This window comes from Dendrobates tinctorius, unplaced genomic scaffold (genome assembly GCF_039654945.1).
Source record: "Dendrobates tinctorius isolate UK_male_01 unplaced genomic scaffold, ASM3965494v1 ptg000122l, whole genome shotgun sequence".
In the NCBI taxonomy this organism is placed as follows: domain Eukaryota; kingdom Metazoa; phylum Chordata; class Amphibia; order Anura; family Dendrobatidae; genus Dendrobates; species Dendrobates tinctorius.
The window spans coordinates 2913585-2938070 of NW_027361790.1; the positions used below are offsets into that span (position 1 = coordinate 2913585).

General features: G+C 42.0%; 1 protein-coding gene across 2 annotated transcripts in view; it reads left to right on the plus strand.

The window, feature by feature from the left end:
- SYT1 (synaptotagmin 1) overlaps positions 1-24486 on the plus strand; it is a 1076321-nt gene that overhangs the window by 103168 nt on the left and 948667 nt on the right. The window lies entirely within an intron of this gene.

Below are 24486 nucleotides of genomic sequence, written 5' to 3' on the forward strand. Positions count from 1 at the left end.
ACACCCAGGGCCGTGGGGTACTCGGTATCGGGCCCGATGAGCTTCAATGGGAGATGTCACGGCAGCTGAGACCCAGCCCGTGGCCCTGGGCGCCCATTGTAAAAGGAGAATGTTCAGTGTGCCTATGGTAGTGAAAGTTTAAAAGTGATTTGTGACGCCACCTGTGGTATTCGGCAATAGAGATGTAAGCCAACGCTGCAAACAGATCCCCTGGGACAGATGGTGTGGTGCAGCAGCGATGTTATAGCCCTCCACAGGCAGGGCCGTAGTCCCAGGGCAGTGTAGGTGAAGTCACACTTAGATGGTGTAGTGTCAGGCACGAGGGATGTAGCAGTGTTGGGCAGGTTGGCGCAGGAATAAGTGGAGGACACCAGAGCATGTAGTTCCAAAGCTTTACTCACAGTCTGTTGTGCAAACAGATGCCTGCTTCCGTGCCGTGTCCTCCGGGTTAGGGACTCAGTCAACCTCCAGGCCAGATGAAATACTCCTTTCCAACACTCCGCCAACATATGTGCCTTTTCTTAACATCTCCTCTTATAGCGCCTTTGAGTGAAGTACTCCTAGTATTGAGTTACACTGGAGTTCCTCCTGTCAGATATTCCTATGAACTCTACTTGTACGGCAGAAAGCTGTAGCCTGCTTCGGGGACTCCTTGCTATTAAGTCCCGGCTCACTAATATGTTGCTGTTGTGCCCCCAAGTCTTGTGTGGGAATAAAGTAGTCACTACTTCTATTCCCCGGTGTCTGCTGCAGGACCATTAGTATCCGTACAACTTCGGGGACCGGACCTCGGCCTTGCGCTTAGAACTTGAAAAGGGTTCTCTTCTAACCCTAGTCCTTGTCCTCTTATTCTCCTTACGTTCCTTGCTAATCCTTCTTCCCAATGGAGAATCAAGCTTCCTTTCTCTGTCTCTTTCCTGTGCCAGCAGACCCAGATCACTGAGGCCTGCTGCAGCACTTCCTTCTTCCATCCCTCTCCCGGGGATCTTCTCTTTCTCACACTCTGTCCTTCTACATCCTCACTCACTGACTGAGTGAAAAGACTGACTGACTGACTCAACTCTTCCCGCTCTTTTGTGTGAACTAAACTCCACCCACCTCCCAGCACGTTTCGTGTTCCAAGCAGGGAGCCACCAAGGGGTGCCGCCGAACGTGCTTTGCTATACTACTTTGTGGTGTGGGGTGCAGGTGTTGGAGCGTGGTCAGGTGTTTCCACCTTACCTGGATGGTGGGGCACCACACCTCAGGAGGAGGTGCAGTACCTCTGTGGCGACTGAGCCTCAGGGGCGCCACATGTACATTAATGAAGAAATGAACTTTTTTTGAATTTACCAAATGGCTGCAATGAGTTAAAAATTTAAAGGGGTCTGAATGCTTTCCTTACCCACTGTATTTTAATGTCCCTGGAGATTTATTTTTCAGTAGCTACCTTTGCTAGCTTGATTTCTTTTTTACATTTCTTATTGAGATGTTGATACTCTTGAAATGCTATTTTTGTATTCTTGGCCTTCAATTTTGAATGCCCTTTGTTTTTGTCTTAAGGCCCTTTTACATTTAGCGATGCACCAGCGATCCGACCAGCGATCCGACCAGCGATCCGACCCGGTCAGGATCGCTGGTGCATCACTAAATGATCGCTAGTGAGCTTTCATGCAGAAAGATCTCACAGCGATGCAGCAGCGACGCAGCGCCCAATACTCACCTTTCACACACAGCGATGAAGACGTCCTCCCGCCCGCCTCCACGCGTCGCTCGTCGTCACAGCAGGAAGTCTCAGCAGGAAGCGCCCGACGAGAAATGGAGCCGGACATTCTCGCGCGATCAGCGATGGACAGCGGGGGAGCCGGTCGGAGGTAAGTATCACACATAGCGATATCGCTAGCAATATCGCTATAACGTCACAAAACCAGTGACGTTTTAGCGATATTGCTAGCGATATCGCTTAGTGTAAAACTCCCTTTACTTTGTACTTATTTATCAGTAATGGATTCTTTTCATTCCTGGACATTTCATTACTGCGGGGTATAAGTTTTCTAGAAGATTCTAGTACCATATCCTTTATCATGCCCCACTTATGTTTGGTATCCCCAGATACGTTGACATGTTCCCAGTCAAAATGATTAAGCTCTTTCCTTAATTTGTTGAAATCGGATTTCCTAAAGATCCAGGTTTTTGCATTTCCCCTGTTTTGTTGAATATTACATTGAAACTTATCATGTTATGGTCACTGAATCCAAACTGCTCCCTGAACTGTAGATCTAAAACTGCATCTGGTCCATTTGACAGGACCAAATCCAGCAGATTACCTCCCCTGGTTTTTTCATCTAGTAGGTGAGTGAGGTAATTATCCTGAACAGGGGATAAGAACTTCCAGCTTTTAGCACATCCGGTAGATTCTATGTCCCATTGAAAGTTTAGATAGTTAAAATCCTCCATAATAAGGACCTTATTATTATTTGTCACCTTTTTAATTTGTTGCAGCATTTCATCTTCTACCTATTCAGCTATATTAGGAAGCTTGTAGAAAATTAATTAGCAGCTTTCCATTATTGTCAGCACCATGTATATTTACCATATTGACTCTACATTGTCACAGCTTCCCCCAATGTTAGCATTGAGCACAGGTCTTATGTTGGATTTAATAAAAATATACACCCCTCCACTTTTTTGTAATTCCTGTTTTTTCTCAATGTAGTGTAACCCTCTACGTTTGTCACCCAGTCATAATAATAATAATAATAATCCTTATTTATATAGCGCCAACATATTCCGCAGCGCTTTACAGTTGAACAGTTTCAAACACAACAGTCATAAGTAACAACGTTAACAATACAATAATTAAAGCGAAATAAGACGACCCTGCTCGTGGAGCTTACAATCTACAATGAGGTGGGGGAGATACAAAGCATAGGTTTGTATTTACAATGATGTATTTACAATGACGGTCCAGCCATCTTCAGGGGGTTGGGGTTAGATGGAGATAGTGAATGGGCTACACACACACAAACATGACTTTGATTACTGAATGTGATAGGCCGCTCTGAACAAATGTGTTTTGAGCGAGCGCCTAAAACTATGCAAATTGTGGATGGTCCTAATATCTTGGGGTAGAGCATTCCAGAGGATTGGCGCAGCACGGGAGAAGTCTTGGAGTCGGGAGTGGGAGGTACGGATTAGGGCAGAGGTTAGTCGAAAGTCATTTGCAGAGCGCAGCGGTCGGTTAGGCCGATAGACAGAAATGAGGGAGGAGATGTAAGGGGGTGCCGCACTGTGGAGAGCTTTGTGGGTGAGAACAAGTACTTTGAATTGTACCCTGTAATGAATTGGCAGCCAGTGTAACGACTGGCGAAGAGCGGACGCGTCTGAGTAATGATTAGCCAGATGGACAACCCTGGCTGCTGAATTAAGGATAGACTGGAGAGGGGAGAGTCGAGTGAGAGGGAGGCCAATTAATAGAGCATTACAGTAGTCTAGGCGGGAGTGGATCAGGGCGACAGTGAGAGTTTTTGTTGTTTCCATGGTGAGAAAAGGGCGGATTCTAGAGATGTTCTTTAGGTGTAAGCGGCATGAGCGGGCAAGAGATTGTATATGGGAGGTGAAGGAGAGATCGGAGTCGAACATAACACCCAGACCCAGTCTGGGTGCCACCCAGCCACCCAGTCATGGCTTTCATCAAGCTATGTGATGCCCACCACATTGTATTTTTTGGCTGACATAAGAGTCTCTAATTTATTCATTTTGTTTGCAAGACTACTTGCATTTGCCAGCATTTATATACTATTAGCACATTTATTACTCCTACTCACCTTCCTACTTTCCTTGTATATCCCAGCCCCCTAAATCATCACTGACCTCTACTGTCTCACACTCTGTCTACTCTATCACCTTATTTGCAGAACTACCTTCCCTCCCCCCAGACCTAGTTTAAAAGCTCTTCCATCTGTCTGACCATTTTTCTTCAAGCATAGCTGGACCTTCCCAATGAGGTGCAGCTGTCCCTACTGTAGAGCCTGTAGCCGACAGAGAAGTCGGACCAGTTCTCCATGAACCAAAGCCCTTCCTGCATAGGGAAAATGGATGATAGACAGTGATTACCCACAGCCAATTTAGCAGCTCACTAAAGCTTCAGACTTTTTAAGTTACTTACGTTTTTTTAAAAAAGCACAGAAATTATCTCATTTGCGTGGTTGATCCTTGCTCTTTTGCTGTTTATACACAGGCAATGGAAATGGAAGTAACCATGGCTTTTTCACACAAATTGGTGCACAATTATCCCTGTTTAGAGATTATGAAGAACTTTGATTTTTTAGTTAAGCAAGAAAAAATAATAGCTTTTTCAAACTGCCCAAGAATTATCCCTTTATTTAGGGCACCAAAAAAGTGGTACTGTATTGTACAATTGATGGAGCTTGTCAAATAATAGAGAAAACACTATCTTTTTTGGATCTAAAGTAGGTTTTCTACCCTCAAAATGACACACAAGTAGAAAAGAGCAGCTCTGATGGGATTCTAATTTGTCAAATCTCATAGATTTTACAGAGAAATTCAACTCATAGCTAATTTATTCTCCACAAATTGAATAACTCTTATTATGATCAGGGCTCTAGAGAGATCCCATGGCATGATAAAAGTAACATGTAGAAAAAAAGAAGCAATTAATATTCACATCACCACTTATCTCCACTGCTCTTTGCCCCTGGTATGGTCCATAGCACATTTTTATACTACCGCTGTCCACTTCATCCTCATGCTAGGCCAGAAGTTCTAGAGTGCACATTAAAAGGTCATGGTGCACATTGTGATGTCATGAAGTCACTGCGACCGTATGTCCCTATCTCGGCGCATGCATGTTGTAAGGTCACGGCGGTCTTGTTGACCTTTACTGCAACCTTATGATGCCCACTGTAGATCAGAAAATTCAACCATGACTAAATCACTCTGCGCCACATTAATGGCCCCGAAATCGCTGTGTGTGGCACGCATCAGCGGCCGCCCCCCCCCCGCCGGGTATTGCTGATCCTGCAGGATCATCCTGGCCAGCACGCATCGCTGCGTGTGGCAGCGGGAGAGCAACGATCAGCGATGCTGGGAGCTGGTATCCAAGGTAAACTGCGGGTAACTAAGAGTTGCGTGGCTCTTAGATACCCGCTGTTTACCCTGGAAACCAGCGCGCATGAGAGAGTGGGAGAGCAGGGCTGTGGAGGAAGAGAACGGGGCTGTGGAGGGAGACAGCAGGAGAGTGGGGCTGTGAAGGAAGAGAGCGGGTCTGTGGAGGTTGCGGAGGGATTGAACGGGACGGCGGATGGAGAGCGGGGCTGTGGAAGGAGAGAGCGTGATGGCGGATGTAGAGCGGGGCTGTGGAAGGATAGAGCATGATGGCGGGTGGAGAGTGGGGCTGTTAAGGAAGAGAGCGGGACCCACAGTTAGGTACTATGCCTGGGCAGCACCGGGCTCTTCAGCTAGTAGGTAGTAAAATACTAAAATGGCAGTTGCTTTCCCTGCCCTTATCTTTTATAGTTCCAGTTATAGTCCCCCTGATTGGCTGTGCTATCCCATAAATGTAATAGCTACAAAGCCTTATGTTGAAACTTAGACGGCTGCACCTGATGTCATGTTACCCCTCTCTCTAGCTGAAGCATTCTTCAGTAGAGTGTAAAATGGCATTGGGCATCTTAACTGCAATCCTAGAAATGTTGATGTTCAGTGGATCTTTTCACTCGTTTCTGCAAGTTATGCTTTGGTGTAAGGTATATTTTACTTTTTGATTGGAAAGTATGAAAACATGAATCCACGGGGAATTAATCATCGGTTCATTTCAAGATTTACAATTATGTTTGCCTAGAACTGCTAAAGTGTAAGAAAATAAACTGTGAAATAAATAAAGTCTCATGCATTCAAAATGTGAGTGGGTTAACAGATAGAGCAATATTTTGTTAGGTCTCAAACATTTCAAGACAGAGCCATTTTTCATCATTTATGACATTTATTGATTTATTAATTTATTATATGTAGTTTAACTGCTTCCTGACCACTCATAGACTTCAAACAATCTGGGGTCCTATGCCTACTCTGCATTGATGTTTTATACTGTCATTTTATAGTAGTGTAACCCTATGTGATCATGGAGCTGCAGGAAAAGGTATCTAGCTCTAAAAAACAGTTGGAGTCCCCATACAGAAAGGACAGATGATTTATTACCATCTGCACCTTCTCTATTGCTGTGTGTATAGCGCTAAACAAGCATTTTGTATGCAGTAATAGGAAGCACTCACGTCACTGCCACCTCCATACACACCAGTCATTTGATCGCTGAGCATAGGGAAGGAACATGAGCTGTTGGGTCATAGGAGATGCAGATAGGCCTACTATATAGACAGTGGGCTGTATTTCCCTTGTAACTGGAGCTTGTATGCCAGCCCTAGTTACAAGGGAAATAAGATGAAAATAGCATTATTTAAATATTGAAATCCCTACCAAAGATCTTTTAAGACCTTGTTGGCCCACAATGTGGAAATGAAAAATATAATTAACAAATAAGTAAAAAAACAATAGGTAAAACTTAAAAAATAAATAAACTATATAGAAATACCACTGTCAATTGAAATCGCTGTTACTAGCTCTGCTCCAGTTAAAAAAATGTATCCAATGTATAAAAATTATTATGAAATTGAAAAAATAGACACTGATTTCCTTTATTTTTCTACTGATATCACTTATCATTTAGATTTAGTTATTTTATTTTTTTTACCTATATTGGGGGAAAATGTAGAGGAAAAAAGAAATATGTGTTTGTTTTTCACATTTTTTTAAAACCACATTGAACTATTAACATAGTGATTTGGACAGGCAGTGGCTGTTTTATGGTATTTTTTAATTTATTTCACACATTGTACCGTTAAACGACTTTTTGGGGGCATTTCAACATTTAAATTTAAATATATGTTTATTGTTGATTTTCCCTGTAGTTGGGGTTGGCATTTTAATCCCAATTTGAGAGTAAATTCAGCCTCCTGTCTGCACTGCAGAGCTGATCTTGGTCTCTGAAGATCCGTCCGCTAAGGCCACGTTCACAGATTCAGTATTTGATCAGTATTTTACATCAGTATTTGTAAGGCAAAACCAGGAGTGGAACAATCAGAGGAAAAGTATAATAGAAACACGTCACCACTTCTGTATTTATCACTCACCCCCGGTTTTCACTTAAGCCCCCGTCACACATAGCGATCCTGAGTCACAAGTTTTGTGATGCAACAGCGATCTCACCAGCGAGATCGCTGTGTGTGACATTTATCAGCGACCGCCCCCCTGCCGATTATCGCTAATCGTCCAAGGACATTTTTTTGATCGCTGGCCTCCCGCTGGCCAGCACGCATCGCTGCGTGTGACTGGCGGGAGACCAGCGATCAGCGAGCAGGAGCTGGTAACTAAGGTGAACAGAGGGTTTCTAAGTGGCGCGCAGTCAGCGTCGGACTGGAACACCTTGGGCCCACCAGAGAAAATCATTCTTGGGGCCCACTATGTAGCTGCATAGAGTTAAATACCAGACCACCAATTATGCGGTAAAACACGCTAATATCCGGGTATAATATAAGGTTGTACATGTCTTAATTATGTAACAGGAGTTGGGGTAGCCCCCTCATAGAATATAAAGCAGCCCCCTCACATAGTATAATGCAGCCATCTCATAGAATATAATGCAGCCATCTCATAGAATATAATACTGCCCCCCTCATAGGGTATAATACTGCCCCCCTCATAGGGAATAATGCACCCCCTCATAGGGTATAATGCACCCCCTCATAGGGTATAATGCACCCCCTCATAGGGTATAATACTGCCCCCCTCATAGGGTATAATACTGCCCCCCTCATAGGGTATAATGCACCCCCTCATAGGGTATAATGCACCCCCTCATAGGGTATAATACTGCCCCCCTCATAGGGTATAATACTGCCCCCCTCATAGGGAATAATGCACCCCCTCATAGGGTGTAATGCACCCCCTCATAGGGAATAATGCTGCCCCCTCATAGGGTATAATACTGCCCCCCTCATAGGGTATAATACTGCCCCCCACATAGGGAATAATGCACCCCCTTATAGGGTATAATGCTGCCTCCTCATAGGGTATAATACTGCCCCCCTCATAGGGTATAATACTGCCCCCCTCATAGGGAATAATGCACCCCCTCATAGAATATAATACTGCCCCCCTCATAGGGTATAATACTGCCCCCCTCATAGGGAATAATGCACCCCCTCATAGGGAATAATGCACCCCCTCATAGGGTATAATGCTGCCCCCTCATAGGGTATAATACTGCCCCCCTCATAGGGTATAATACTGCCCCCCTCATAGGGTATAATACTGCCCCCTCATAGGGTATAATGCACCCCCTCATAGGGTATAATGCTGCCTCCTCATAGGGTATAATACTGCCCCCCTCATAGGGAATAATGCATCCCCTCATAGGGAATAATGCTGCCCCCTCATAGGGTATAATACTGCCCCCCTCATAGGGTATAATACTGCCCCCCTCATAGGGTATAATGCACCCCCTCATAGGGTATAATGCACCCCCTCATAGGGAATAATGCTGCCCTCCTCATAGGGTATAATGCTGCCTCCTCATAGGGTATAATGCTGCCCCCTCATAGGGTATAATACTGCCCCCCTCATAGGGAATAATGCTGCCCCCCTCATAGGGTATAATACTGCCTCCTCATAGGGTATAATACTGCCCCCCTCATAGGGAATAATGCTGCCCCCCTCATAGGGTATAATACTGCCCCCCTCATAGGGAATAATGCTGCCCCCCTCATAGGGTATAATACTGCCCCCCTCATAGGGTATAATACTGCCCCCCTCATAGGGAATAATGCATCCCCTCATAGGGAATAATGCTGCCTCCTCATAGGATATAATGCTGCCTCCTCATAGGGTATAATGCTGCCCCCTCATAGGGAATAATGCACCCCCTCATAGGGTATAATGCACCCCCTCATAGGGTATAATACTGCCCCCCTCATAGGGTATAATACTGCCCCCCTCATAGGGTATAATGCTATATAGATATATAGATATAGAGTTAGATAGAAATAGATAGAAAGATAGATGTAGAAATAGATAGATATAGAGATAGATAGTAGATAATGGATAGAAAGTAGATAATGGTTAGATATAGATAGAAAGATTCATAGATATAGATAGAGATAGATAGAGATAGATATAAAGATAGATATAGAAAGAAATATAGATAGATAGATAGATAGATAGATAGATAGATAGATAGATAGATCGATAGGTAGATAGATATAGAGATAGATAGAAAATAGATAATGGATAGATAGATAGATAGATATAGAGATAGATGCTATAGATAGAAAGATATAGAGATAGATAGATATATAGATAGAGATAGATAATAGATAGAGATATACAGAAATAATAATAATAATAATAATAATAATAATATAGACATATATAGATAGATATAGAGATAAATATATATAGATAGATGGCTATAAATAAAAATAGATATAGAGATATATAGAGATAGATAGATATAGAGATAGATAGATAGATATAGAGATAGATATAGAGACAGATAGATATAGAAAGATAGATATAGAGATAGATATAGAGATAATAGCTAGATATAGAGATATGTATAGAGATAGATAGATATAGAGTTAGAAAGATAGATATAGAGAGATATAGAGATAGATAGAGATAGCTAGATAGATGGATAGATATAGATAATAGAGATAATAGATAGATATAATAGATAGATATAGAGATAGATATAGAGATAGATGGATAGATCAATAGATAGATAAAGAGAGAGAGAGATAGAGATTGATAGATAATGAGATATGGAGATAGATATAGAGATATAGTGTTAGATAGAAAGATAGATATAGAGATAGATAGATATAGAGATAGATATGGATATAGAGATAACAGATATAGAGATAGATAGATATAGAGATAGATAGATATAGAGATAATATATAGATAGATAGATATAGAGATAATATATAGATAGCTATAGAGAGAGAGATATAGAGATAGATATAGAGAGAAACAGATATATATATATAGAGATAGATATAGAGATAGATAGGTAGATAGATATAGAGATAATAGATATAGAGATAGATAGATATAGATATAAAGATAGATAGAGATAGAGAGAGATAGATATAGAGAGAGATAGATACAGAGATTGATAGATAGAGAGATAGATATAGAGAGAGATAATAGATAGAGATAGATAGATAAAGATAGATAATAAATATAGAGATAACAGATAGATATAGAGATAGAGTAAGATAGAAAGATATAGAGATAGGTAGATATAGATAATAGAGATAGCTAGATAGACGTAATAGATAGATATAGATATAGATAGATATAGATAGAAAGATAGATATAGAGATAGATGTAGAGATAGAAAGATAGATATAGAGATAGAGCGATAGATAGAGATAGATATAGATAATAGATAGAGATAGATAGATAGATAGATAGAGAAAGATAGATAGATATAGAGATAGATATAGAGATAGAAAGATAGATAGATATACAGAGAGATAGATATAGAGATAGAGATAAATAGATAGATAGATAGATATAGAGAGAGATATAGAGAGAAATAGATATAGATATAGAGATAATAGATATATATAGAGATAGATAGATATAGATATAGAGAGATAGATACAGAGAAAAGATATAGAGATAAATAGATAAAGATAGATAGATATATAGAGATAGAAAGATAGATATAGAGAGATAGAGATAGATAGAGATATATAGATAGATAGCTATAGAGATAGATATAGAGAGAAATAGAGATAGATATAGAGATATAGATATAAAGATAGATATAGAGATAGAGCGATAGATAGCGAGAGATATAGATATAGAGATAGATAGATACAGAGAAAAGATCTAGAGATAGATAACGGATAGATAAATAGATAGGTATAGAGATAGATAGATATAGATATTAGATAGAGATATATATAGATAAAGATAGATAGATATAGATGGTAGCTAGATAGATAATAAATATAGAGATAATAGATATAGAGATAGATAGAGTAAGATAGATAGATATAGAGATAGATAGATAGACATAATAGATAGATATAGAGATAGATGTAGAGATAGAAAGATAGATATAAAGATAGATAGATAGATAGATAGAGATAGAAAGATAGATATAAGAGAGATAGAGAGATATATTGAGAAATAGAGATAGATAGATATATATATATCTATAGAGAGAGACAGATAGAGAGAGTGAGAGAGATATAAAAAAAAAAAAACAAAACACAATACTCACCTCTCCTCCTCGCTCCCACGCTGATCCCGGCTTCAGTGTCAGGAGCTGCCCCCTCTGCCAGACACACAGCGGGTGCACGATGTAGTGACGTCATCGCGCACTGGCTGTGAGCCAGGAGCAGAGAGGACTGAGGGCGGCGCCGGCCCTGATGCAGAGCAGCTTACTGGGCTGGGGGCGGGGCCTCTGGGGGTGGAGACCTGAAATGATATTCACTGCTTCGCAGTGAATATTCATTTCTCTTTAGCAGCGGGGACAGGGGCTCCTGCCTCCTGACACCGCTGCTGCTCCGCTTGCAGGGGCCCCCATAGCAGCTGCATGGTGTGCGACACACCACTGGCTGGGGGCCCCTGGAGCAGCGGGGGCCCTAGGCAACTGCTGGCCCTGTATGCCAGCAGGTGCCAGGGCCCACCAGATGCCAGGGCCCACCGGAGAATCCTCCGGTTCCCTGGTGGGCCAGTCCGACGCTGCGCGCAGTGCTTAGAAACCTAATGTGTACCTTTTACCAGCGTGCTGGTGCAGGGAGCTGGTAACCAAGGTACACATCGGGTTTCTAAGTGCCGTGCGCCGCTTAGAAACCCGATGTGTACCTTGGTTACCAGCTCCCTGCACCAGCGCGCTGGTAACTAAGGTACGCAGTGGGTAACTAAGCAACGTGCGTTGCTTGTTACCCACGTGTCGCTGGTGCTGATCGCTGGTGAAGCTGCCTGTTTGGCAGCTCACCAGCGATCATGTAGCGACACACCAGTGATCCTGACAAGGTCATATCATTGTCGGGATCGCTGGTGCGTCGCTAAGTGTGACGGGGCCCTAACAGATACTGATGTGATTAAGTTAAATCCTGACCAAATACTGAATATGTGAATGTGGCCTAATGCTTCCTTTCAATACCCAGCAATTGTATAATTGCTAGAATGGGAGGAAGCAATGTTTCTGCTTCATATACTGTATGTATAGGGCTTGTTCATCACTGTGTATACAGCGATCAGGTAGGTTGGAATGGTAACAAACCACCTCTGCCTTCTTTAATGGGATTCCAGTTATACAGTATGTGACAGCTGTCTTCCCGTTCCTACAACTAAATGACATTATGCACCTGCTGACTTTACAATGACTTTCTAAAATGTCATTGCAGATCTATAGTCTGAAAGGCTCTACATTTTAAGGCATTGGAAAGTCAGAAAGTAGTTAAAGAGCATCAAACTAAACTAATAACTGGATATCTGCGCAGACGTCTTGTTTCTTAGTTACCCTTTTTTAAATAAGCAGTCTCAAAATTGTTATCCTTTTAATAATAAAGCACTAGGTTCTTACAATTGCTCATTCTGCACTTCCACTTTTTCAAAAATCAAAAAGTTGGTAATTTTGATAAACATGTTAATGATATTCAAATTATGAAAAAATACAAACAACATTTTAAAAACATCTTGATTTATTCAGTATTAAGTATGAGCACCACGAGCAAAACTACAGTACACTTAAACACCCCGGCACACTATAAATGAGGTTATTATTGGTAGTCTGAGAAATGTTCTGTGTTCTGCCATGCTGAATGCACATGTGCATGCAAATCATCAAGATCTGCTGTTGCCAGCTCACTTTATTATTGCCAGCCAATGACCTCCTATATGTGCGGAAAGAGAGATAAATTCAGAGATGCTGCAGGCTTTGGCAGCATATTGGTTTTGCAACCCGTGGATTGCGGCAGCTAGTAATTTTTGATCTGAAAGTGTTGTCTACCCACAACCCCACCAGGTGAGCTAGTAGTTTACACCCTTTAATTGTTAACACCGGCTTAAACCCTATTGCGCTATTTTTGCTTCCCGGTTCCTTGGTGTAAGATTTTTTGCCAGCATATGGGCAGACAGTGATTTTTTCTACAAGAGTGGAGAGCTAGTGTTTTTATTTGCTTGAATATTGCGTTAAACTGTTACCATATTACATTTTTAAAACTTTTTCTGTAAAGTCAAATGTCCAAATTTATCACCTTCATGCCGAAATACAATTTATTTGAGGTGAAGTGTAGCCTTCTTTTCCATAGCATCTTGTAACTCTGGAAGAATATCATGGCAAAGTACCCATTCTATTTCACCAGAAATGTCTAAAATGACACCTTGTTAAGTGAGCAAGAAATGTGAAATTAAAGGGGTTCCACTACTAGGACAATGCCTTCTCATTCTGAATGAGAACACTTATACTCACCTCCTGTGTCGGTGCTGTTCTCAGGCTCAAGTGGCATTGTAATGTCACATGAGCCCTGCTGGCATCACTGTCCCCGTCTTCAGACATATACGTAAGCAAGAAAAAATCAGAGCTGTTGCTGCACTCTCACCTCGTCTTGATTACTTATACAGTATCTCCGAAAATAGGGACTGTGATGCCAGTGCTGATTGGGTGCAGGCTTCACTTGTCATGTCAGCTGCACATGAGCCCCGTAAACGTGAGTGCTCACACCGGTGAAATGGCATAGGTACGGGAGGTGAGTATATGTCTTTTTATTTTGACAGACGCAAACATTTATATTGAGGACAGGTTCTAGTAATGGAGAACTCCTTTAAATTTTTCCTATAAAGTTAAATGAAAAGAAAAATAAAATAGACAAAATTTCATTCTTCTTGTATACTTTATTAATCATTCTTCATTTGCATCTCCTAATAGCTGTGTATTTAGCAAGACTGCTGAAAAAAATATCAATCACATCATCGTACAAATTACTCTTTCATTTGTAGTACACAGAGAACGTACTGGGATTTGTGTAATGAGCAAAGTCGTTAAACTCCTATTTTATTATAGAATCTCTTAGTATAAATATTTATGTGGAATCTTTGAATAACATTTTTAGAATATTTTGAAGTGTTCATATTGAAGTCTGTATTTGTAAACTATTATTTTTGGCATGGCTCAGAACCGTCTTTCTGTTTCTTAAAGGACCCTAGCGATCAGCTAACCCTTGGGTGGCCTTGTCTTCTAAATTTATGCAATTAACTTTTAGTAACTTGCACCTACATATAAAATGTTGACTCTTATATATGAAATATGGTATTACCACGGTCCTAATTACATAAATTATCTACAGTGCAACACTTCATCATGGAAAGCTTGCTAAAGTAAGGGTACCGTTACACCTAGCGATGCACCAGCGATCCCGACCAGCGATATGACGCAGTCAGGATCGCTGGTGCATCGCTGGGTGGTCGCTAGTGAGCTGCCACTCAGGCAGATCTCACTAGCGACATCACTGGGGACGGGGATCGCTACTTACCTGTCAGACGCGGCGATCCTGCGTCCTCCCGCCCGGCTCCACGCATCGCTCGTCGTCACAGCAGGAAGGCCGCAGGAAGCTGACGACGAGAAATGATCCAGCAGCTTCTCGCGCGATCAGTGATAACCAGCGGGGGAGCGGGTCGGAGGCAAGTATCACATGCAGCGATATCGCTAGCAATATCGCTGCAACGTCACAAAATCGGTGACTTTGCAGCGATATTGCTAGCGATATCGCAGTGTGTAACGGGGGCTTAAGAGACGTACTTTGTTCTCTGCTCTGATGGATCTGAGGGATAATATGAATCAGGGGTTAGGCTCAGAGGACAACCCCTTTAGGGAACATGATATATTATGGAATGTGTAAGTGAGTTTTCTCTTTACTGCCTACAGATTGTTTACATTTTACAACATGATAATTGCTTTGTAATTGCCATGTTATGCTTCATAGATTGAGTTATAATTCCATTACTACTATACAATACCAGATTTTTGTCTATTGTGTCTATATACATAGGCGCTGATTCACGAAGATCGGTGTAGTATGCTTGCTCTACATCAGTCCTGATGGAGAAGTGGTGAATTCATTAAGAGGTCTACTCCACTTAATGAATTCAGTGTTTCTTCTGAATTCCATGCTCCTTTGCATTCTGCCACGTTGCATGAATCCGATGAGTGGGTGTTAATATGCCCCATCCCGCCCTTGCTCCCGCTTAGCTGCGTCCATTTTGGCTGACCTGATCCAAAGCTCTTTTTGAGGCTTTTCAAAACCTTTACCCCACTTTTGTGCTTGGCACATTACATGTAGACTTCCCTCATCAAGTAGACTAAACCTTAAGGCATATGGACACCTTTGGATGCATACAGTGGGGAAAAAAAGTATTTAGTCAGTCAGCAATAGTGCAAGTTCCACCACTTAAAAAGATGAGAGGCGTCTGTAATTTACATCATAGGTAGACCTCAACTATGGGAGACAAACTGAGAAAAAAAAATCCAGAAAATCACATTGTCTGTTTTTTTTTCATTTTATTTGCATATTATGGTGGAAAATAAGTATTTGGTCAGAAACAAGCAATCAAGATTTCTGGCTCTCACAGACCTGTAACTTCTTCTTTAAGAGTCTCCTCTTTCCTCCACTCATTACCTGTAGTAATGGCACCTGTTTAAACTTGTTATCAGTATAAAAAGACACCTGTGCACACCCTCAAACAGTCTGACTCCAAACTCCACTATGGTGAAGACCAAAGAGCTGTCAAAGGACACCAGAAACAAAATTGTAGCCCTGCACCAGGCTGGGAAGACTGAATCTGCAATAGCCAACCAGCTTGGTGTGAAGAAATCAACTGTGGGAGCAATAATTAGAAAATGGAAGACATACAAGACCACTGATAATCTCCCTCGATCTGGTGCTCCACGCAAAATCCCACCCCGTGGGGTCAGAATGATCACAAGAACGGTGAGCAAAAATCCCAGAACCACGCGGGGGGACCTAGTGAATGAACTGCAGAGAGCTGGGACCAATGTAACAAGGCCTACCGTAAGTAACACACTACGCCACCATGGACTCAGATCCTGCAGTGCCAGACGTGTCCCACTGCTTAAGCCTGTACATGTCCGGGCCCGTCTGAAGTTTGCTAGAGAGCATTTGGATGATCCAGAGGAGTTTTGGGAGAATGTCCTATGGTCTGATGAAGCCAAACTGGAACTGTTTGGTAGAAACACAACTTGTCGTGTTTGGAGGAAAAAGAATACTGAGTTGCATCCATCAAACACCATACCTACTGTAAAGCATGGTGGTGGAAACATCATGCTTTGGGGCTGTTTCTCTGCAAAGGGGCCAGGACGACTGATCCGGGTACATGAAAGAATGAGTGGGGCCATGTATCGTGAGATTTTGAGTGCAAACCTCCTTCCATCAGCAAGGGCATTGAAGATGAAACGTGGCTGGGTCTTTCAACATGACAATGATCCAAAGCACACCGCCAGGGCAATGAAGGAGTGGCTTCGTAAGAAGCATTTCAAGGTCCTGGAGTGGCCTAGCCAGTCTCCAGATCTCAACCCTATAGAAAACCTTTGGAGGGAGTTGAAAGTCCGTGTTGCCAAGCGAAAAGCCAAAAACATCACTGCTCTAGAGGAGATCTGCATGGAGGAATGGGCCAACATACCAACAACAGTGTGTGGCAACCTTGTGAAGACTTACAGAAAACGTTTGACCTCTGTCATTGCCAACAAAGGATATATCACAAAGTATTGAGATGAAATTTTGTTTCTGACCAAATACTTATTTTCCACCATAATATGCAAATAAAATGAAAAAAAAAACAGACAATGTGATTTTCTGGATTTTTTTTTCTCAGTTTGTCTCCCATAGTTGAGGTCTAACTATGATGTAAATTACAGACGCCTCTCATCTTTTTAAGTGGTGGAACTTGCACTATTGCTGACTGACTAAATACTTTTTTTCCCCACTGTATATTAAGTTACATGCATGCTTCCTATAAGCCAATTGAAGACCAAATGAAAGTGAACATTGATTTGGTCATTATTCAGGTTTCAAGAACATTTTGGAGAGGAGAGATAAGGATTTCAGACTCTCTTTAGCCTCAAGCCCCCGTCACACACAGTGAGATCGCTAGCGAGATCGCTGCTGAGTCACAAGTTTTGTGACGCAACAGGGATCTCACCAGCAATGTCGCTGTGTGTGACAGGTATCAGCGACCGGCCCCCCTGCCAGGTATCGCTGATCGTGCTCAAAAGCCCTGGACTTTTTTTTGATCATTGGTCTCCCGCTGGCCAGCACGCATTGCTGCATGTGGCAGGCGGGAGAGCAATGATCAGCAAGCTCCCAGCTCGTATCCAAGGTAAACAGCAGGTTTCTAATCACCACACGGCACTTAGATACCAGCGCGCTAGTGCAGGGACCTGGTAACCAAGGTAAATAGCGGGTTTCTAAGTGCCGCGCAGCACTTAGAAACCCACTGTTTACCTTGGATACGAGCTCCCTGTTTGGCAGCTCACCAGCGATCCTGACAAGTTAATATCGTTGTCGGGATCAATATTCACTGTTTTGATAAGCAGATTTTCCCATTTTGGAGCACCTATTTTCGAGGATAACCTGTAGATATAGGTAAATCAAGACCTAGCATAATTATTATGTTGTCATGTAGGCCACATTGTGTTGATTGCATGTGCACACAGATCTCATTTTTCTTATTAGCATAGAAATAATCAACATTTTGTACATTTGAACACAACTTAATATTTGGATTTCAATGTGAAATGTAACAAAACTATATGATATAAACCATTAATATATTTATCATTTCATATCAGATTTTACTGTAAGCCTTTTTGGTTATGCTATCAATGACAGCTATGCTAAATGGGTGATGTACTTTGAGTATTATAATTTCAACTGTTGGTTATAGTACATAGGTTATATATCATAACAAAGCACTTTCATTCCCTGTAGCAAAAAGGCTGCATAAACTGTACTGTCAAGCAGTGTTAGGTCTCATGTGTATGACAGAGCCACATACACACAATACTGTTGAACATACAGTCACACGACATACATTCATTGCATACATACTGTATATACTCGAGTATAAGCCGACCCAAGTATAAGCAGAAACACCTTATTTTACCTAAAAAAAACCTGGGAAACCTTATTGACTCGGGTAAAGGCCGGGTATGCATTAGGCCCTCTACCCCATCCTGGTATGTATGGCGACCTTATCCCCATCCTGATATGTACGGTCTCTTCATCCTTATCCTTGTATGCAAGGCTCCTCATCTCTATCCTTGTCTGCATGGCTCCTCATCCCTATCCTTGTATGTGTCACACCGCCTTGTGGGATGCAGGCCTAGTATCTCGGAGGGTGGTTCAGTCATGGTGACTCCGTTGGCTCTAACAATCCCTAGGTTAGGTGCATGGCTCCTCATCCCTATCCTTGTATGCATGGCTCTTCTTCCCTATTCTGGTATCCAAGACTGCTCATTCCTATCATGATATGATTGGCCCCCATCCCTATCCTTGTATGCATAGCTCCATCCCTATCCTTCTTTGCATGGCTCCATCCCTATCCTTGCATGCATGGCTCCATAACTATCCTTGTATGCATGGCTCCATCCCTATCCTTGTAAGCATGGCTCCATCCCTATCCGTGTATGCATGACCCCATTCTTATTCTGGTGTGATTGGCCCCCATGAAAAAACAAAATAAACGATTACACTTACCTTCCTGCGCTCCATCGTAGCATCTTGTTCCATTGCCAGTAGCTGCTTTGCTTTCTGCTTGTAAGCAGCACATGGCAGGGACATCATGCGCTGTTCACAAGCAGAGCACAGCTGCTGGAATACTCATCACTCCCCATGCCGGAACTATATGTGTGGAGGGCAGTGAGTATTAAGTAGCGCACAGTGTCAGCCGCTGGGCAGTCACATGTGCCGCTACTTAAGAGAAATGAATATTCACCTCTCTTAAGTAGCGGCACACGTGACCGCCCAGCAGCTGTAGGAGCCGGCTGCTGTGGCTGACAGTGTCCACGCTATTACAGAGAAATGAATATTCGTTGCCACTGCAGTGAACATTCATTTCTCTTCAGCAGCGGGCACAGGAGTTAGCTGTAGCAGCCGGCTCCTACTTCTGTGACCCGTTGCTCTGCTGGTGACCCTCCCCCTCATGTTCTGGACACCTCTCTGGAGTATAAGCCGAGGGAGGCATTTTCAGCACAGAAAAAGTGCTGAAAAACTCGGCTTATACTCGTGTATATACGGTACTTGCATAATTATGCACTTAAATATTCATGTAATTAGGCCGTTTTCACACGTTCAGTATTTGGTCAGTATTTTACATCAGTATTTGTAATCCAAGACCAGGAGTGGGTGATGTATTTCTATAAAACTTTTCCTCTGGTTGTTCCACTCCTGGTTTTACCTTAGAAATACTGATGTTAAATACTGATCAAATACTGAACTTGTGAATGTGGCCTTAAGTGCAGTTAGGGAATCCGAACCTACACACAAGTAGGGGCGCTGTACATGTATGGCAAGAGAAAGGCAAGGGAGCTGTGCCACTGCTGAAATCAGGCTTTTCCTTAGGGTGCAGAAAAAGTGTGGGAGTTCAGATCACTAAGTAGCATCATTGCACATTGGTAGAGCGCAGCAGCCGTTTGGCTGTCATAATCCATAGTCTACATGTTTTCACTCAGATCTAAGGTGAAGATTGCAGATTGTACACTACTGAGCAGGACCCCACAGAGCTGTAATCTTCTGCCTGTCTAGTTTTGGGTGAACAGGACAGGTGACCAGAAGATCACGTTAGATGGTATAAAATCTATGTGACTTCAAGGAGAGTTGACAGGTGTGTATGTATGCATAATACTACTGAATGTAACACCCACACATTTGTTTCTTCTTGTAAAATACTATGATATATCGTATTTTTTAGATTATAAGATGCAAAAATTATGGGGGAAAATGGTGGTGCATCTTAGAATGTGGATATACCTTACCAGCCACAGTGGAGCAGGGTCGCTGTTGGAGGAGTCAAGAGTGGAACATTGCTACAGGCTGGGATGAGGGGATTTTCCGATGTGCGCCGCTGCGGGTGTTTGGTGGTGTGGGGGCTCTGCTGACATTTTGTGAAGGCCCAGAGCCCCCGCACTTACACGGTTAATTTTGCCATGGACCCCTGGAAAATGGCTGCCAGGGCATGCGCAGATGGAGATCTCGTCACTAAGATCTCAGGAGATGAGATCTCAGCACTTAGATCTCATCTCCTGAGATCTCCATCTGGCTGTAATCTGCAAAATACGGTACATTTCTTTGCTCCCCATATCTGTAATTGTTAGTCCACAAAGTGATTCTCATGCAGTATATTGACAAGCCTATAGCAAAACATGGATAGCAAAACATGGATTAATAATATCCTAAATTACAATGTATGTTTCCCCCTATAAAACCTTCATTTTAAAGCACACTACACATCTTCATATCAATATCACATCACTTTTTTAAACTGTAAAGGATTTGTTTTTCCAATTATTTTGGGAGATGTCACTCTAAAGACACAAGATCAGTATTGATCAGCCAAAAACAATTTGCACTTGAGCAACAATTTCCCCTCAAGTGTGTTTTGATGCACTCCAGAGTTTTACACAGAAGAAGAGATAAACCAGTGACACAGACTAATAGTACAAGTGGCTTGTGCTCAGGGAAAAGTGACAGTGTGATAGAGAACAGAACTGCAAGTAGGCTGTATAAGTACAAAACATTGATCTAAGACGCATTCATCATGACACATGGTTTACTAAACTTCTTCGGGTCTCTGTAATTGATACTGTAGTCTTCACTGAAATGTAAAATAGGTCTCAAGTGTACTGTGATACATATTAACGAAAGAAGCAGAATAGCTCCCCACAGACCACAATACAGACAATGAGTAAATTCTAGGCCATGATTATGACATTTAAAGACAGAATTATTTATTCTGCCTTTTATCCTGTCACTTGAAGGGCTGTTTGACCAATACATAAAAAAAACGACTTTTCTTCCATAGTGCATTTAGCACACAAAGCATGCTAATTACATAGAATAAAACAAAGATTTATTTATTAATTGGATGCACAAAGAAATGTTGTCTTTCCATTGTCCACAGAATGGATTATGCATGCATTAGGATTCATCCGACTTGACCACAATAATTGATTTGCATTCAAAGTCTTGCACCTTAAGGGCCTGTCACACTAAGCGATATCGCTAGCAATATCGCTATAACGTCACTGATTTTGTGACGTTATAGCGATATTGCTAGCGATCTCGCTATGTCTGATACTTACCTCCGACAGGCTCCCCCGCTGATTATCGCTGATCGCACGAGAACGGCCTGGGCCATTTCTCGTCGTCAGCTTCCTGCTGGGCTTCCTGTAGCGCCGACAAGCGACGCGTGGACGCGGGCGGGAGGACATCAGGATCGCTGCGTCTGACAGGTAAGCAGCGACCCCCGACCCCTGCGATGTCGCTGGTGAGATCTGCCTGTGTGTCAGCTCACTAGCGACCACTTAGCGATGCACCAGCGATCCTGACCGCGTCATATCGCTGGTCGGGATCGCAGGTGCATCGATAAGTGTGACAGTACCTTTAGAAATTAGGACAGTAAATCCTAGAGTATTTTGACTTGATGCACGCCAAAAAAAAAAAAGAAATAAGAATTTCTCTCACTCAAATCATCCGCCAAATAAAATTGGTCTTTTGACTGAAGATTACAGGTAATAGATTAATTGGCAAGTTTGTGTCTCAGAGGTTGATCATTTTGGAATTACATTTGACTTCTTCATGTTTTTCAAAGGCACATCCAAGTTTTTACCACCTCCTGCCACCCCCCTACAATGTAAAGAATTATTCTTATTTATTTTTTTCCTCAACCATGAGCTAATAGCTAATAGAAATAATATTGCATTCCTTCTTCATCTTCTGACTAAACATGCTTCTGCATGATTTAAGCCCCTCTCTCACATAGCAAGATCGCTAGCGAGATCGCTGAAGCGTCACCGATTTTGTGAAAACAAAATTTGTTTCAGATGAAACGGGTCCGACTAGGGCAAAAAAAGTCGGAATTTCGTCCGAAACCCGACCCCAATGCAAGTCAATGGGTAATAAAAGTCGGCATTGATCGGATGACATTCATCCACTCAATGCCGACTTTTATTCCCCATTGACTTGCATTGGGGTTGGGTTTCGGACGAAACTCCGACTTTTTTTGCCCTAGTCATACCCGTTTCATCTGAAACAAATTTTGTTTCATGAAACCTGATCCGACCAAAGTCGCTCAACTCTAATGTCGCTCAACTCTAATGTACACCTCTTTTTATGCTACTCTTATAACAAAAATCAGATATCCATGTTATAGGATTGTAGTCTAACATGACCCTTGGGTTATAGGTTAAGAACCTGATATCTACAAAAACTGGATGGATGATTTAAAATTCTTTAACACAATTATTTGTAGAAAAATTGTATCATAATACGGTAGTAAATCATATAGTCAGATAGGGAATTAATCTTTCAAAAGTCTGCTATAGACCTTTAAGAATTGACAGTGATGAGTTAGGTAAAGAATGTCAATTGATGACTTGTCTTCTAAATCTGATAGCCATGGAATTCATTCAATAACCTTTTATCATTGTAATGCACTAGATTGTAGGTGGCCAAGCTATAAGACTTCTGAAATGTTATTAAACAATAGATTATTTTGAGTTCTCCAGTAAACTATATTTAATTTTTGTACAATGCTTATTATTATATAGTCAATGTGTCTGCATGGTGCAAAATATTACTATTAGTGATGAGCAAGTATGCTCTGGTGATCTTCCGAGTATTTTGGCGTGCTCAGAGATTTAGTGTTTGTTTCCGCAGCTGCTTGATTTGTGGCTGCTAGACAACTGGAAAAATGTAGGGATTGCCTGTTTGTTAGGAATTCCACACATGTATTCAAGCTGTCTAGCAGGTGCAAATCATGCAGCTGCGTCGACAAACACCAAATGTCCGATCACACCAAAATACTCGGAGATCACCCGAGCATGCTCGGGAATGAGTATATTCGCTCATCACTAATTACTATATGAGAAAAAAACTTTATGTTCCTATTAAACAAAAAATGTTTTGGAAGTGAGGATATTTTGGTATAAAGAAACCAGAGATTCATTGAAGGAGTAAATGACACAGAGTTGATGACTTTGGCTGCCCACTTTACCAATATGTTTAGATTGAATAATGTAGTCTGATAGCAACTGTAATCCTAACTAGATGAACCCAATTATAACTTAAAGGATTATTCTCAAGTTGATATGCAGCTCACAACTCTGCAGTCTCCTTACTTCCTGGTTTGTGGTGGGCAGGCACTCCTTCTTGAGTGACAATTTTTGATGAGTAGCAGAGCTATAATATTAGTAGTAGGATTATAAAGCTCAGCACAATTTCTGCTGCAACGCATTCATCTATCACTGATTTGCTGTGGAGTGTACACAGCCATAACTACTGTATATTTACAAACAGAGATAACAGCCCTCACTAAAGTATCTAATGATCTTCTAACAGCTAAATTTAATGTTCACTACTCACTACCCCATGCTAATTCTCGTGGATCTCTCCGCAGCATTCGACATTGTGGATCATCAGCTCCTCCTCACTATGCTCCGCTCCATCGGCCTCAAGGACACCGTTCTCTCCTGGTTCTCCTCCTATCTCTCTGACAGCTCCTTTACTGTATCTTTTGCTGGTTCCTCCTCGTCTCATCTTCCCCTTACTGTTGGGGTTCCTCAAGGATCGGTTCTAGGCCCTCTCTTCTTCTCTTTGTATACTGTCCCTATTGGTCAAGCAATCAGTAGATTTGGGTCCCAGTACCATCTCTATGCTGATGACACCCAGTTATACACTTCTCCTGATATCACGCCTGCCTTTTTGGAAAACACCAGTGATTGTCTTACCGCTGTCTCTAACATCATGTCCTCCCACTATCTGAAACTGAACCTGTCAAAAACTGAAATCTTTGTGTTTCCTCCCTCTACTAACCTACCTATGCCCAACATTGCCATTTCCGTGTGTGGTTCCACCATTACTCCCCAGCAACGTGCCCGCTGTCTTGGGGTCATCCTTGATTCTGAGCTTTAATTCACCCCCCACATCTGATCACTGGCGCACTCTTGTTTTCTACACCTCAAAAACATTTCTAGAATTCGACCCTTTCTTACTTTCGACTCTGCAAAAACTCTTACTGTTTCTTGTATTCATTCTTGTCTGGACTATTGAAACTCTCTACTAATCGGTCTCCCACTTACCAAACTCTCCCCTTTCCAATCTGTCCTGAATGCTG